Below are 16,518 nucleotides of genomic sequence, written 5' to 3'. Positions count from 1 at the left end.
CAGGTTGGTGTCTTCTTGGGCTCACTCTCCTCAGCCCAACTTGTATGAGGAGTAGTGACCATCACAAGAAGTGGGATTTATCACGTCTCCCCCATGGGACAGTCATGGACCTCAGCTGGGGCTGAGCTCTGTGCCTCAGTTCATCTGTAGGATGATGGGGATGTTGGCTGGCATGGTCCGAGCAGGGGCTCTCCGATCCCTGAGGCCTCTTGTGACTCTGAAGTAGTGAAAGAGAAAAGGTTTTCAAGATGGGAACCAACATTACTAAGCGCCCGAAGTACTGAGTTTCCTGGGAGCAAGCCCTGCCTGTGGAGCAGACATGCTTAGTACCATTTTATACAAGAGGAACCCAGTTCAAGAGGCCATGTAGCATGCCCAGGCTCATGAGCTGGGAGGTGACAACTGTGCCCAGGTTCACAATGTGGGAAGTGACAACTGTGCTCAGGCTCATGAGCTGGGAGGTGACAACTGTGCCCAGGCTCACGAGGTGGGAGGTGACAACTGTGCCCAGGCTCACGAGGTGGGAGGTGACAACTGTGCCCAGGCTCACAGTGTGGGAAGTGACAACTGTGCCCAGGATCACAACGTGGGAAGTGACAACTGTGCCCAGACTCATGAGCTTGGAGGTGATGACTGTGCCCAGGCTCACAAGGTGAGAAGTGATGACTGTGCCCAGGATCACAAGGTGGGAAGTAACAATTGTGCCCAGGCTCACGAGGTGGGGGGTGACGACTGTGCCCAGACTCATGAGCTGGGGGTGACAACTGTGCCCAGACTCAGGAGGTGGGAAGTGATGACTGTGCCCAGGCTCACAACGTGGGAAGTGACAACTGTGCCCAGGCTCATGAGCTGGGAGGTGACGACTGTGCCCAGGCTCACAACGTGGGAAGTGACAACTGTGCCCAGGCTCAGGAGGTGGGAAGTGACAACTGTGCTTGGGCTCACAATGTGGGAAGTGACAACTGTGCTTGGGCTCACAATGTGGGAAGTGGCAACTGTGCCCAGGCTCATGAGCTGGGAGGTGACGACTGTGCCCAGGCTCATGAGCTGGGAGGTGACAACTGTGCCCAGGTTCACAACGTGGGAAGTGGCAGCTGTGCCCAGGCTCAGGAGGTGGGAAGTGACAACTGTGCTTGGGCTCACAATGTGGGAAGTGACAACTGTGCTTGGGCTCACAACGTGGGAAGTGGCAACTGTGCCCAGGCTCATGAGCTGGGAGGTGACAACTGTGCCCAGGCTCTTGAGCTGAGAGGTGACAACTGTGCCCAGGGTCACAACGTGGGAAGTGACAACTGTGCCCAGGCTCATGAGCTGGGAGGTGACGACTGTGCCCAGGTTCACAACGTGGGAAGTGGCAACTGTGCCCAGGCTCACGAGGTGGGAAGGGCAGAGTCCAGGTTTTGGGCCTGATGTCAACCCCCTCTAATGCCCATGTCCTGTTTACACTCTCATCCACTCCCCCACCTCCTTCAGTGGAATCCTTTGGAACCTCAGTTCGCTCTGTCATGTTTCCACAGAAAAATCTATACAGCTACCATCTCGACTCCTCCCTCCACCTGCTGACCTCTGCCGTGAACTCCCCGCCTCTCTTCTCTCTCCCGTCGGCCCCTCATTTATTCTGGCTCTCACGTTTACACACTCACCAGATGATTCCTCCTAAATAATCTTTGACCACGTTATTCCTTATTCAAAGCCTTCCCTGGCCCCGCACTGCCTACAAGATGGAGCCTGGCGCCTTGGGAGCTCACCCCCAGCCATAGTGTTGCCAGCTGTTTTTCCTCATGCTGCTCCTCATACAGAAGGGATGTTAGTGGCTCTCCCACACACACAGCAACTTTTCAACCTTCACAGCTGTGCCTATGGGCTGTTGGTTTTTTGTGGTTTTTTTTACTATCTTCTCAACCGTGCATTTATTCAACGAGTAATTTTTTTGAGAACTTACTATGGGCCAAGCACTGTATTGGAGGCCAGGAATACAGCAGTGAACCAAACAAACAGAAATCCCTTCCTTCAAAGAGTTGACAATCTAGTGCAAGGAGAGAGTCAATCATCGGCATGTTAAGTAGGTAAATTATATAGTATGTGAGAAGGCAGCAGTTGCTACTTAAGAAGAAAAAGAAAAGAAATGTGCGGGAAGGGAAGAACTGGAAATGGCACCCGTGGAGGGGGAGCCAAGAGAAGTTTTAAACAGGATGGCCAGAGGAGGCCTCACTGGGAAGGTGGTGCATGAGAAAAGACTTGAAGAAGGTGTGAGAGAGATCCATGCAATACCAGGGGAAAAGTGATCCAGGCAGGTGGACAGCAGTGTGAAAGCCATGGTTGACAGTGTCTTCAGCACGTGGGGTAGGAAGAGTTTCTACTTCCGGCCAAGATGGAGGAGTCACAGGGACTGGATTTACCCTCTTGCCCTAAGCAACTAAAATACCAGTCAAATCATGGGAAACAACAGTTTTCCAACCCTAGACTACAGACAGCAGAGGAGAGTGACTCCTGAGAGAAGGGACACAGAGGCTGTGAGCCTGACAGTTGCCCAGCTTACTGCCTGGAGAGTTTGCAGTTTGTGGCACAGGAAGTGTGGCCCAGACACAGCCCCACAGTCCGCCAAGTTGACAATGTGAATTGAGATGTTGAAATTTTGAATTAAGAGAGACCAAGGAGGCTAGAATTTGCAGGCAGAATAGCGGAGGGAAGAGAGGCAGGGCAGTTGAGGGCTCCAAGGGGCTGCCTCAGGTCTTCAGCTGCGGACTCATCGGCACCTGCTGATGTAGTGAGGAAACCACCTGAGACCAGGGAACGCACCAGCAGAAAGGAACAGACAGAAGGATCCTCAGATCTCCTGCAAGGCCAGGAATCATTCATGTTCACACCAGCCAGGGTGAAAAACTTCAGAATGGGAGGTACTCAGAAGGCTGTTGTCCTAGTAGTCAACCCTAGACTAAAGGTACCTCTGGTCCCACCCAAGAAAGCTTGAAGCAAGCCTCGAAAGGGTCAAAGTCATTCCAAGTAACTTAATTATGTCCCAAAGCCTAAGAATATTTAAAGGAATATTCAAAAATATCTAGCACCCCATGATGGGTCTGGTATCTCATCAAGAATTACCAAGCAGGCAAAGAAGCTGGAGTGTGTGGGAAGCGCAAGGAGGCCAGTGTAGCTGGACGGTGTCAGTGAGGGGAGATGCAGAGACACCACCAGAGAAATCAGAGGCCAGATTTCACTGGTCCTGGTAAGCCGTGCAAGGTCTTTGGCTAACTCAGTAGTCAGGAGAAGATGTTTTCTTTCTTACCTCCCCTACCAGACCGAAACGTGCCCCTGCTTTGCTCCAAACTCGCTGGGGACCATGGAGCAATTGGCCCTACCTTATCAGGATAGCCTTGAGCACACACCTGCCCACTACCAGCCTTCACACTGTACTCCCAGGAATATCGGCTCAATGCAGAAGCAGGAAGAAGAGGAGAGTATGGGGGGGAAAAAAAGTACTGAAAAGAGGACATTTCCCATTTGGGACAAGAAAGATCTGGAGGACCTTCTTCATCAGTCCTGCCTTCCAGTCTCAGATCCCGCCCCCAAAAGATGTGTGACTTTGGAAAATCTTCCTAACCACCATGACTTGTTTGCTTGTTTGATGAAAATTAATAATGGAGTGCCACCTACTTCTAAAGAGAGTTTGGAGCAGCTTTCAATAACAGGCATATACACAGCAAGGCCACTGAAACAGAAGTCAGAAATCTAAAATCATACAATGTGAGGACGAAATATATTCCAAAAACCTAGGGTGGTATAGTGAACATAACAATGAGTTTAAATGAACTGGCTGCCAAGTGATGAAGAGAACTGAACCTCATTTTCTCCATCTGTAAAATGGGATTAATGTTCTCTGCCCAGCATACCCCAGAGAGCTACAGTGAGGATCATCAAGGCAGTCTAGATGAGAATATGCTGTCAGGACTCTTCTGGTGCAAGTAATAGGAAACCGTCCTTACCCAAAGATAACAGTGAAGTCCAGAATGAGGCTTCTCCATCTCGCCATCGCTGGGACTGCTTCCTCCTGTGCCAGCTCCATGCTCAGCCTCTGCACAGTTACTTCTGGATCCCATCATCACTGCAGCAAGTCCAGCAAAAGAGGGAGCTCGTTTCCCCAGTAGTGCCAACAAAATCCCTGGAAGTGAGTCCCCCTTGATTGGCTGGCTTGGGTCACGTGCCCATACCCGAACAAACCACTATTACCAGAGGACCACACTGATTGGCTTAGTCTAAGTCATGTGATTCAGCCCTGCTTAGAGAAAGTTTCATAGAACTTCAAGGTAGAGTGGGGCCAGGTGAATCTCAGGGTTGGCGTTTCTATCTTCTCTGCCTCTCCTCCCGCAGATCCATTCTCTGCCCTTCTCTGTGCTCTGGGAAGCTGTTCCCATGGTCGACATCACCTGGGATCCATTGTCCTCGGCTTCTGGTTGGATTTAGCCAGTGGGGAGTACGGGCAGGAGATTGGAGGCCAAGAGGAGAGAGATCAGGGTGCAGCCCTCAGCCTTGCTTTGGTGCTGTATCTCTTGAAATAAATGTGCCCTCCTTCCAAGGCTATGGCTCCCCCTTTGTGTCTCCCACTCTTGTGAAGCTCTGAGGACACTATTTCTTCCCTTGTTCCTCTGCTCTGAGTTACATAACAGCTCCTGCTATTACTATTCTATGGGCACAACACTGTCTTTTGTCTGCCCTCATAATCTGTTCCCCGACTCTGTAGTAGTCCTTAATTAAGGGTCTTCCTTAGAACCATCCAGGGTGAATTCTCTTACTTCCTGTGACCCTGTATTTGTTGTCTGTTGCTTCATAGCAAATTAGCCCAAAGTGTAGTGGCTGAAAGCAACAATAAAGATTTATTTTCTCATGTCGTTTCTGTGGGTCAGGAATTCAGGAGTGATTTAGCTGGAAGGTTCTGGTTTGGGGGCTTTAATATATTATTTGCAGGCAAGATGGGACTGCAGTCATCGTCAGGCTTCCTGGAGCTGGAGATTTGTTTCCAAGATGGCTCACTAACATGGCTGGCAAATTAAGGGTGGCTGTTGGCAGAAGGACTCGGGTCCTTATCACATGGACCTCTCCATAGGGCTGCTTGGGTGTCCCCACCACATGGTGGCCAGCTTCCACCAGCATAAATGATCCAAAAGAAAGCAAGACTGAAGCTGCAGTGTCTTTGTATGCTCTAGTTTTGGAAGTCACACTCTGCCATTTCTGTAATACCCTACTGGTTACACAGACCAGCCCTGTTCAGTGTGGGAGGGGACTGTACAGGTTGTGAATACCCGTAGGTAAGAATCACTGGGGCCATCTTAGAGAGTGGCTCTCACAGCCCCTGACCAACATCATCTCTAAATTAAAATCAGGGTACTATTATCATTCAAAGTGGGATCAGCTGGTGAGCAAGAAAAATAAATATCCACTGCACAGTGTTTGATGGCTATAAACCAGGTGCAAATCCTATCAATATAGGTAGGGAATTGAGACTCCTAAATTCACCAGCTGGACCCATAAGTTGGGTCTTAGAAGAGCCCCTGTGGTTGGGAGTGAAGACCCCCTCAAGCCCAGGCCAGAGGCAGGAGGGAAGAGAGAACCCATCTGAAGCAAAAAGGTTCCTAGATTTATCTTTCCGAGCTTCAGCTGGCCCCACTCTGGTCTGAAAACAGCTTCAGACACACGCTGTGTGTGTTCCTGGTCCACGCCTGGCATTTCCCAGCCTTCGTTCTGGTCTGCTGCTAGAAGTAGCCTCCTGACCGCCCTCAGCCTGAGACCGCCTCAGGAGGTGGGGCTTTCACCAGCTGCTTTTCCCTCCCTTTCCGATTTTCCCCCCTGCTGACTACTGTCTCTTTCCTCCCCGGGAGAATTAGTGGAAGATTTTTTAACTGATGGAAGATTTTTAGGCTTAGCCCATGAAGCCAAGTGAATAGTCCCCAATCCCCATATGGAGCCATCTGGGTTTCAAATGGGTGAGCCGAGCCAAGAGGGAGAATGGGTTCTCAATCAGTCATGCCAGGGACACCTTCCTGCCAGCCCCACCCGCTGTTTCCAAGGTGGGAGGTGGGACTGGTGACTCATCGGGATTGAGAGCTGAGGGCCACTGGGGCTGGGAGGAGCCTGGGAGACTGTCACGTCAGTTCTCCTTGCCCTTGGCCTGCCTCATGCGTATGCATGCCCTCATGCGTGTACACACTTAGACACATCCGCACATTGGCAGATGCAAACTCACACCCTGACTATTGTACAGATGGAGAAACCAAGACACACTCAAGATTGAGAGAGCCTCCTGCCCAACCCCAGCCTCTATGTGTAACTTGATGTCAGCCATTGGGAGCTTGGAAAGGTTCTCAGGAAGCTCCATCTCTCAGTTCAGGGATGACCACAACCAACCTCAAGATTTCTTCACATTCCTGCGGGCTTGCACTCTCATGGTCCTGCTTGTGCTGAGTTCATTCAGGATTTGGACCATCCCAGATCCCTGATGTTTTTTTCCCCTCAGCTCTGGGCCCCAATGATCCATGCCGGGAATGCAGACCCGTCCTCCATTATGACAGTCACACAAAACAAAAACAAACAGACCTGAAAGCCATCCCCTTTTATAAGGACTTGTGAAGGGTTCCAGGGAAGATTTGGGGGTCAGGGGGAGGGGGTTTGTACCATAGAATGTCATTGAATGACTTCAAGTTGGACCTTACTTATTCCTGATCCTGTTCATGCTCTGCCCACCCCCCCCACACACACCCTCCCCCGTCTTAGGGGCCACTTACCCTGCGGTGGTCTCACCAGGCCTCCCACCCCTCTTGGGCCTTCTTCTCTGCAGAGAAGATAGCTCCCTCCTGTTCTCCCAACGGAGGTTCTTACCTTCCACCCAGGAGGCTAATCAAGTTCCTTCCTACACCAAGATCATTTCCTCTTAGGAGGAATTCTGGGCCCAGCTTTCAGATAATACAAACTTGATCTCCTTACACACTAGGAGACTACCACCAAGGGATGAGGGGGCCCCAAGCTAGAAGCCGGGCGGCCCGCCTCCCCACACAGGGCCCTTTCTGAAGCCCCTGTCCATGAGTTCTGCAGCCCTGCCCATTTTTCCTGTACTGTTACTGGGCACCTTTCTCTCGCTCTGCCTGGTCACCCTGCAGCCCAAGCCCTCTGGCCTTGCGCCTGGGCTGCTGCAGGACCAGCTGCTTTGTTTGAGCTGCAGGCCCACACCTCCCTCCACCCCAGGCCAGCCTGCAGCCCACCCTGGCTTAAAGTGAAAATCCCAACAGATTGCAAATTGCCTGTCTCAGACTTTCAGGTTGACTGGTCAGCAGTTTGGTTTTCCTGGTCGAGACTAATCTACTGAACAAAAATAGAACATACAGTAAAGCAAAATTAAGTATTTCTAATCATGGGGATGCTTGCATCTGCAAATGACCAGGAAACTTCGAAGAGGGGCTGGGGGTGGGGGCAAAAAGCCTGGGGGAGGGTCTCGTGATGTGTGGCTTTAGAGTGACAGAGCTCACCCCAGAAGCTGGGCAAAGACCCCACTCACTGGGCGCAGGTAAGGAGGGTACAACCATCTGTCTGCCAAACCAGAAAGCCATTCTTCACTTCTCCACCTTCCTCAGCCCTCACATGGGGTATCTCTGAGCCCTGTGGGTTCCACCTCCTTCCCATCTTGGGAAGTATGGACTACTCTCCAGCCATGTCATCCTCCTGGATTCCGCAATCCATCCGTCCATCCACTTGGATTCCACAATGGCTTCCAACTGGCTTCATTGCACCCAGTCTCCCCCTTATGCCCATCCATTTTCCACACAGCACCAGAGTAGCTTTTTTTTTTTCAGCTTTATTGAGGCATACTTAAGAAATAGGATTTATATCTATTTAAGAGGTACTCTGTGATGATCTGATATACATATGTATTATGAAATGATCACAAGTGTCAAGCTAATTAATAAAGCCCTCATAGCCATCACCTCACACAGTTTTCATTTTCTCTTTCTCTCTTTCTTGCTTTCTTATAGATCTACCCTCTTAGCACTTTGCAAGTTTACAGTATGATAGTGTTCCCTATAGTCCCCATGCTGTCCATTAGCTTCCCCAGAACTTATTCATCCTGCATAACTGAAAATAGGTCCCCTTTGTCCAACATCTCCCCATTTCTCCCTCCCTCCAGCCCCTGGCAATCACCATTCTACTCTCTGCTTCTAGGAGTTTGACTCTTGTAGATTCTACACATAACTGATACCATGCAGTATTTGTCTTTCTGTGTCCTTCTTATTTAACTTAGCATGACGTCCTCCAGGTCCATCCATGTTGTCACAAATGACAGGATTTCCTTCTTTTTAAAGAGGACCTTGGACGTGTTACCTCCCAGTTTATAATAACCCTTCTACGGCCCCCATTTGCAACATGAGGTCCAAAGCCCTGCCTGATATGGTTCTTGCCTTCCTTGCCTCCAACAACCTCCCTACCCCTTGCATAACACCAGCCGCCTTGCCCTTCCTTCTGGTCCTTCATAGAGCCAAGCTCTCTCTTGCCTCCAGGCCTTTGCATATGCTTTTCCCTCTGCCTAGAATATTCCTCTCTCATCCTCTTTGCCTGCCTGACTGACACTCATTCTTTCCTGTCCCCTCCAAGCCCTTCCTTGAGAGAGTGCTCTTCCTTTTGTGCTCATACATCTGTACCCACCGTCTCCTACCAACTGTCACACTGCCTTGTAACTATCTCTTTTTTTGCCTGTCACATTCATTAGACTGTGGCTTCTAGAAGACTAGGACTCTGGCTTAATCACTGCATTTCCCCAGGGTCTAGCATAAGCATGCCCTGTCCCAGAGTAAGCACTCAACAACAGTGTACGGCACCTGTTCCCCCATTTTCTGTGAGGAAACTGAGGCCCAGAGAAAGGAAGGAGCATAATTAGGGGCACACAGGTGTTCATGACAAGACTAGAACTAGAGCCCTGAACCTCCCACTCAAAGCCCAGAACCCCTTCTGGCTTAATTGTATAGAAACAGCCTCAGCAAACATCATTCAGCCCCCGGGGGACACAGACCCCAGTACCAACAGCTTGCGGGGCTATCTGGATCTCCCAGCCTGTGATAACCTTTGGGTCTTCATGATAACCAGCTCCTCTGCCTTGGGCTCTTCATCCCTCTCGGTTCAGAGCAGAGTGGAGCAGGGCGGTTTTGGGAACTGAGGCAGTAGATAGGCAACCAGCCCGAGCCCCTTCTCTGCAGCTCTTCCTGCTCTGATATGAATTTCCTTTCCCCATTTCTGACAGGAGATTCTCACCCACCCCTTGTGCAGGTAAAAACTAAGCATTTTGCGTTCCTCCTCATGTTTTTTTACTCTGGAAACCCAAGGGGACTGGCTTGGCCACCAATGTGCTAGAGCTGGATCCTACAGGCTCCCAAGAGAGCCAAGAGCTACTTGTTAAATGATCCAGAATTGATGAGCCAGGTGTTAAATGGTAGAGAGCTGGAAGTCTGCCTTGGTGAGAGTATTTACACCATGGAAATTCTCTAGCACTATAAACCAGGGCTCCCCCCCTCCAAAGAGCCCATTGTTAAACATTTATCAACACATCCCTGACTAGCTACCTTCCTTTTCTCTTCCACCTACCTACTCCACCCCTGCTCCCTACTCTCCATCAAGGCTGCTTGGGCCTCCCTCTGATCCCTTGCAAAGAGCTCATTGTCCCATCAGTGGCTGGTTCTTGCATAAGGAGGCAGGGTAGCATGTGGTTAGAAGCGTAAGCTTGAAGTCCGACTCATCTGGAGTGAATCCCGGTTCTGCCCACTGGTCACATGACCCCAGGCAAATTTCTTCTCTCACTGCCTCTGTTTCCTCATCTGTAAAACAGAGATAATGATCACACACAGTGCACCGCATTGGGGTTGCTGTTGAGAATTGATTCATGAAGAACAACCCTGAAAAAAAAATCTCAGGTAATGTACACAAATGTTTCAGCAGAGCTAAAAATAACTTGAAGGGTGTTATCTCTGTGTGTTCTGTGACAGAGTCAAGAAAAGATTCATCCCAGGTACCCTCCTGAGAAAACGCAGAGCACAGCCTGCCTCTGTGTCTTCAGACCCCTTGCTCATGGTTCTTTACATTCTTCCAAGAGGAGGGGGAAACGTGCTTATGCCTGCACGGATCTCTGGCTCTTATTCATGAAAACTCAAAGCTGTCAGTAAAAATTAATCTATTCCAAGACGGAGTATTATTTTGTTGGTGATGATGTTGCTATTTTTGCCTGTAAAAAAAAAAAAATGCCTCCTTATAACGTCTTTTTGAGAAAAGTTTTTAATAAAGTTTTCCTATTAGGAAAATAATACATACTTATTATAGGATATTGGAAAATATCGAAAAGTCAAAAGAAGAAAAAGCCATAATCACACAACCTAAAAACCAACTAGCATAAACATTTGTATTTGGTGGGAGTGATTTTTGTATCATTGTGAACGTACTATAAATATAATTTTTACCCCTTTTTACTTATGTTATTAGGATAAGTAATCAGCTGCTATAACAAAGAGATCTCAGAATCTTAGTGGATCAACACAGTAAAAATTGATGTTCCTCATATGCAAAGTCCAAAGTGGATGTTTCTGGTTGGTGGAAATTCTTTCCACATGATGATTCATGGACCCAAGTTCTTCCACCTCGGGTTCCCTCTGTTCCTTGGGCCTCAGAGTTCACTGAAAGACCTTGTGAATCTAGTTGGCAGATGGGGAAGTGAAGGAGCATGAAAGGTCTTGTGGGAGGCTTTCATGGGCCGGATCTGGCACATCATATGACACTTCTACCCATATTCCATTGACTGGAACTGTCACATGGCCACACCTAACTGTAAAGGTGGTTAGAGGGGCACCTGGGTGGCTCAGTCATTAAGCGTCTGCCTTCAGCTCAGGTCATGATCGCAGGGTCCTGGGATCGAGCCCCGCATAGGGCTCCCTTCCCCGCAGGAAGCCTGCTTCTCCCTCTCCCATTCCCCCTGCTTGTGTTCCCTCTCTTGCTGTGTCTCTCTCTCTGTCAAATAAATAAAATCTTTAAAAATAAATAAATAAATAAAGGTGGTTAGAAAATGCAGTTTAACCATGTGCCCAAGAGGAAAAGAAAATGAATTTGGTGAACAGCTAGCCAGTGTCTGGTACAGTCAGAAATCACTTTTTCCAGTCTTTTGTAATTCAATTTGTAATTGAATGCTCAAGTGTATATAACTTAGATCAAGTCACCCCTTGGTTAAAACCCTTCGGTTGCTTCCCCTTGCATTCAGAATTAGGCTCAGCATCCTTGATACAGCCTGTAAGGTTCCACATGACCACCTTGCCAATCACATTCCATGCTCATCTCCTCCTCAATGACCTCTTTCATCTTCACTGGGATCTTTCAGGTCCTCTGGTTTCCCAGTCTCTCTCCTGCCTTGGGAACTTTGCACATACAATCCCTCTTCCCAGGACCCTCTCTCCTACACTCTTAGCTAACTCCTTCTGATCTCAGTGGAAATGCCACCTCCCCAGAAAAGCCCTCCTTAGCTCACAGTCTGTCTACATTAGGTTTGTGTTATAGTTCTCTCTCGTAGCACCCTGTTCTTTTCCTTCATATCACTATTGTAGTTTGTAATTATATATTTATCAGTGTATTTACTGTTTAATGTCTGCATCTCCCACCAGACTACACACTCCATGCAATCTAGGGCCATGTTGACTTTGCACACCCTTTATCTGGTGCCCGCCCAGCACGTGCCCAACACATGTTAGGTGCTCAACAGTGCTGGTTGATTGAAAGCATGTATCATAATATTTCATCACGTGTCTATCACTGTGTATGTGGCTATTGCCCTATATTGTGGACATTTCATTCATGTCTGATATTTTGCTATTCTAAACAAGCTTAACTCCTGTATTATGACTGGAAGGAAAGAGGAGTTGGTCCCCCCTCTCTTGGCCCATCTACCCCGACATCTTCTCTTCATCTGTCTCCCCTCCCCTGCACCCAGCCTTGCCTTAGGCCACCACGTGCTTTGTGGCTGGTGACCATTGGAACCCTTTGGGCCATCTGCTCATGGTCTCTCAGAAGGATGCCCCTCCATTTACTACGTACCAGCAGAAGGGTAGCATTGGGGCTTGCTACACCTTCCATCCTGCCCCTCCTCTTAATTCCCTACAAACCCATAGCTCAAAACTCAATGGATACATCAAACTTTTCTCCAGGCTTGGGCCTATCAAAAGCGTTTCATTTAAGAAAATATTTTAAATAGTCTGCAAAATATGACTTATTTTAGCCTGAGGCACAGGCAGAAAATAAAGAATTTTTCACCTTTGTAGAATATGTGGGTGGACCTACACAATTGTTTGATATTTCTCTTTTAAGTCCTGCCATCCCTTGGAAAACAGAAGGCACCTTCTTCTTTAAGCCTACATGATGAGGGTCTCTACCCTTGATGGAAAATCTGACCAGCATTCAGACCCCAGTGTTTTCTCCAAGTTCTCATTATTTATTTGAGACCAGCATCGTCCTGGTTGGAGGGCTGGCAGCAGAACCGTCCAAGGTACACTTGGATCATCTACACAGATAGCAGCGTGACATGTCAGGGCGGGTCCTGTTTCCCCACAGCACAGACCAAGCACTCAGATGAGCATGCATGCTCACACCTCCCAGAGACAAACAGGACTGCCAGAGACAAGAGTGCACTTAGGGTCATATTAAAGACGGAAATCCTTCCCTAAATGTGCCATGATCTGAGAGACTGTGTCCCTCAGTGGTCCCAGGGCACCACGCAATTAGGCTGAGACCAGGGAGTCTTCACTCTGTCCAGCCTCCAGCTCCAGCCCGACATCAGATCACGTCCGGGGCTGGGCATCCCTGCCCTCCACTGTGAAATTGAAAGAGACCCCCCCCCCAAAAAAAAAAAGTCCCAACGTAGGGCTTGACCCATACAATTCATAAACTGCTATTAGCATAGATCTTACTCGTGCTTAGTAGTGAAATATTAAAAATGAATAATGGAAACAATTTTTCTAAGAGCAGGCTGCTGGGATCCTTAGTGTATATTTCACTCTCCACTGATTTTCTTGGGGATTCTGAGCTGACAGCAGGTGAAATTCTGCTAACTAGGATTACCTGGAGGAATTATGAGTTACCCTTTATACGCAGCAGCTCTGGGTTATGCCTTTTTCATAAATACCTTCTTCAATTCTCACAAACAGTCCTGACAAGTAGGTATTGAGCTTCCTATTTTTCAAAGAGGAGAATGGACACTCAAACACTCCGTGACTATCCGGGGTCACACTGGGGGCAGTGTTGACTCTTGTCTGGTAAATGCTGAAACGTAAGTTTTTTCCATGCACAGAATCCTGTGCATTCTGAAGATTTCTCCGACAAAGAGATGCAGCTTTATTGCTCCCGGTTCAACCTGAGCTGTTCATTTGGATCGACTTTTATGAAATAGACTGCCTTCGTGGACCTTAGCGACATCTCTTTCAGGAAAAAAAAGTTCTTTATAAATTATCCACTTGGCGGCTTTACTTCCATTATTTTATTTGCATTCCAGATCTGCTCTGTGGTCATTCTTTATAAGCTCCTCAGAAGTTAGAATCCATTATCAATCAGCATGCCGTTGAGAAAACAGAAACCACTTCAGGCATTTCAGAGGGAGATTTAATACCGGGAACTGGTTACAACTTTGTTGAAAAGGGCGGAGGAGCGAAACAGGAAGGTGCTGTCACCGGAGATAAGTATTTACAGAAACTACCAAGCCCCTTGGGCTGCAGGAACAAAAAGGGAACCGGTGTGGCCACCGCCTCTGAAATGCACGAAGTGCACGAAGTGGTTTCTGTTTTCTAGACGGCATGCTGATTGATAATGGATTCTAACTTCCGAGGAGTTTATAAGAATGACCCCAGACGGGGCGCCTGGGTGGCTCAGTCGTTAAGCGTCTGCCTTCGGCTCAGGTCATGATCCCGGGGTCCTGGGATCGAGCCCCGCATCGGGCTCCCTGCTCAGCGGGGAGCCTGCTTCTCCCTCTCCCGTTCCCCCTGCTTGTGTTCCCTCTCTCGCTGTGTCTCTGTCAAATAAATAAATAAAATCTTTAAAAAAAAAAAAAAAAAAGAATGACCCCCAGAGCCGATTAGGAATGCAGATAAAATAATGGGGACCCAAGTGCCCTGGCCTCTGAGCCTCCTGCCGCTGCTGTTTCTGCTGCTGTGGGGATCCCCCCACCGGCCACGGAGCAGTCAGCTCAGAGCCCCCCACGCTGACAGTTGGGGGGCTGCTGGGACCCAAAGACACCTGCAGGCACTCAGAACTCGTGCTGCTACAGCCTAAGCAGAAAAAAAAAAAAAAAGCTTTTCCCTTATGCGTACTTTCTAAATCTCCCGTGAATGCTTCTCATTAGCAGAACCTAAATGGAAACCAGCTGGCAGGGGATGGTGGGAAATGTGGTTTCTGGACTTCGGGCCCCGGCAACACAGAGAGGGGTATAAAAGAGCGAGTGCGGGCTGTGAGCCAGCGCGGACAGAACTCGGCCACCACGCCGGCCAGAGCTACCAAACTCCACTGCCTTAGAATTCCGCACATCATATGGATGGGTCTCAAGTGCACGTGATGATCCTCAGTTACGGCCCTGGGATCGCACACGGCGAAAGCTTAAGGAGAGTCATGGCATTTATGTATACATAAAGAGTACGTGGGCGGGGAGAAGAGTGAAACAAATCCCCGCTCCACCTGGGGTTTAAGAGCCCAAAGCCAGCCCGGCTTCCTTGGCGGACATGCCAGGCCACAGTGAGGCTGAAGCATGGGCTTCGCGCAGAATCCACCGCCTCTGTTCCCACCGCCTTCTCAGTCAGCCTCCTTCAGGTGGCAAGAAAGACAGAGTCCCAGTGACCTCTGATGGCGGGGGTCTTAGGTGGGGTTGCCCTGGAAACAGATTCTGAGACAAAGATTTGCATACAGGAAGTCGATCAGGGAGGGCTCTCAGGAACAAGACCTGGGAGAGAGGAAGTGAAGCAAGATGTAGCAAAGGGACAAGTGAAATAACGCAGCTGTAACCATGGCCTCGGTCATCCCACGGGGACTTCTGGATCCACGGTCCTTCACAGTTGTCCTGAATTGAGGCAAGGGGGTAGAACTTGTCCCTTCATGACCATTGGATGTAGGCTGCCCCCCAGGAAGGGGGCATAACCGTCCCTGGCACAGCCCCGTGTGGGTGCCGGGCAACTCAGCAGCAGCCAAGATGCCCGGCGGCTGGCGAAATGAGTGCCTCCATCCCAAGGGGGCCCTGGGGCAGCACACGACAGCGTCCGTCAGACAGAGGGGCCAGGAGTAGGGTGGAAATCCACTCCTGTCCAGGCCACAGTGCCCAGCTACCGTGGCGGTGCCCCCTGCGCTGGCAAGAGAGAGAATCCGGCCACCACCCTCGCCTGAGCCGCTGTCCCTTCACACCGGGATTACTGGCTGCCAGAGGCCCCAGTTTCTCTGTGTCTTTGTTTCTACACAACCATCCCATCTCCATCCAGCAGCCAGAACCATCTTCCCAGATCTTACATCAGATCATAGTACTGCTTTGCTCAGCCTCCCCAACTCCGGGGCTCTTCCCTGCACTTAAAATCACCTCCAGAGCCCTGTCGTGGCCTCCAGGTCGGACGTGACCTGGCCCCTGCTGACCTACCCGCGCCCTCGCCACGCCGGCCCTTCCTGTTCCTGCCCTGACTTCGCACTCTGCTTGGAGCAGCCCCCTCTCGCCTTGCGGCCTGTGGCTCTCCTATCAGCTCTTGGGCGACCTCTTTCCTGACTGCACAACCGACCCGTCCCTCGCCCAGCCGCTCCCTCTTACTTTCTTCACGGCACTCACCACGAACTAAAGTCATCTTGTGCCTTCATTGGAGAACTTGTTTCATTTGTCTCTCCTCATCAAACACAAAGCTCTCCAAGAGCAGGAATCAGCACCTGGAAGCTAAGTACGTGGCCCAAAATAGGCAAGTATTTGTGGAAGGGCAGAATTTCATGGAAATCATCTGACTGGCACGTGGGCTTCCTTGTCGACGTTGACTTGGCTGGGAGAGTGGTCCCCATCCTGTCAGCCACGGGCACGGTGGCAGAATTGGCTTTAGCGGTCAGACCCAGTGGGTGCCATGGTAACTTCTTCAGGAAACAACCAGAAGACACATCTCCCTCAGAAGGGGGCTTCCTGGCTTCTTCTCTGTGCAGACCACCCGGTATAGCCCAATTACCCATCTGTGCGTCCTTCATTACCCGCCGATGAAGTTCACGGCGGCTCGTGTGGTTTGAGAACGCAGTCACTTGGGGGCTTCTGTTTCTGAGAGGTGAGGATGCCTGGGCAAAGACCCAACAGTTTATCCCTTTGCCGGATGACACCATGTGATATGGAAAATCTCCTCCCAGGGGTTGGAAAGCTTCCTGGTGCTTAAAGTCTTTTTTTATTTCAGCTCTCTGCTATTAAACATTTTAAAATAAAAATTTACTACTGCCATTTACTGCGTGCCCATTGTAGGTCGGGAGCTG

General features: G+C 49.6%; 1 protein-coding gene across 1 annotated transcript in view; it reads left to right on the top strand.

The window, feature by feature from the left end:
* The window catches only part of GABBR2 (gamma-aminobutyric acid type B receptor subunit 2), a 341,390-nt gene that overhangs the window by 228,166 nt on the left and 96,706 nt on the right, over positions 1 to 16,518 (top strand). The window lies entirely within an intron of this gene.

This window comes from Leptonychotes weddellii, chromosome 14, assembly GCF_054177405.1.
Source record: "Leptonychotes weddellii isolate Sample4059 chromosome 14, ASM5417740v2, whole genome shotgun sequence".
Taxonomy (NCBI): domain Eukaryota; kingdom Metazoa; phylum Chordata; class Mammalia; order Carnivora; family Phocidae; genus Leptonychotes; species Leptonychotes weddellii.
Note: the sequence above shows the minus strand (reverse complement) of the source record. Positions and strands in the feature narration are given on the sequence as shown.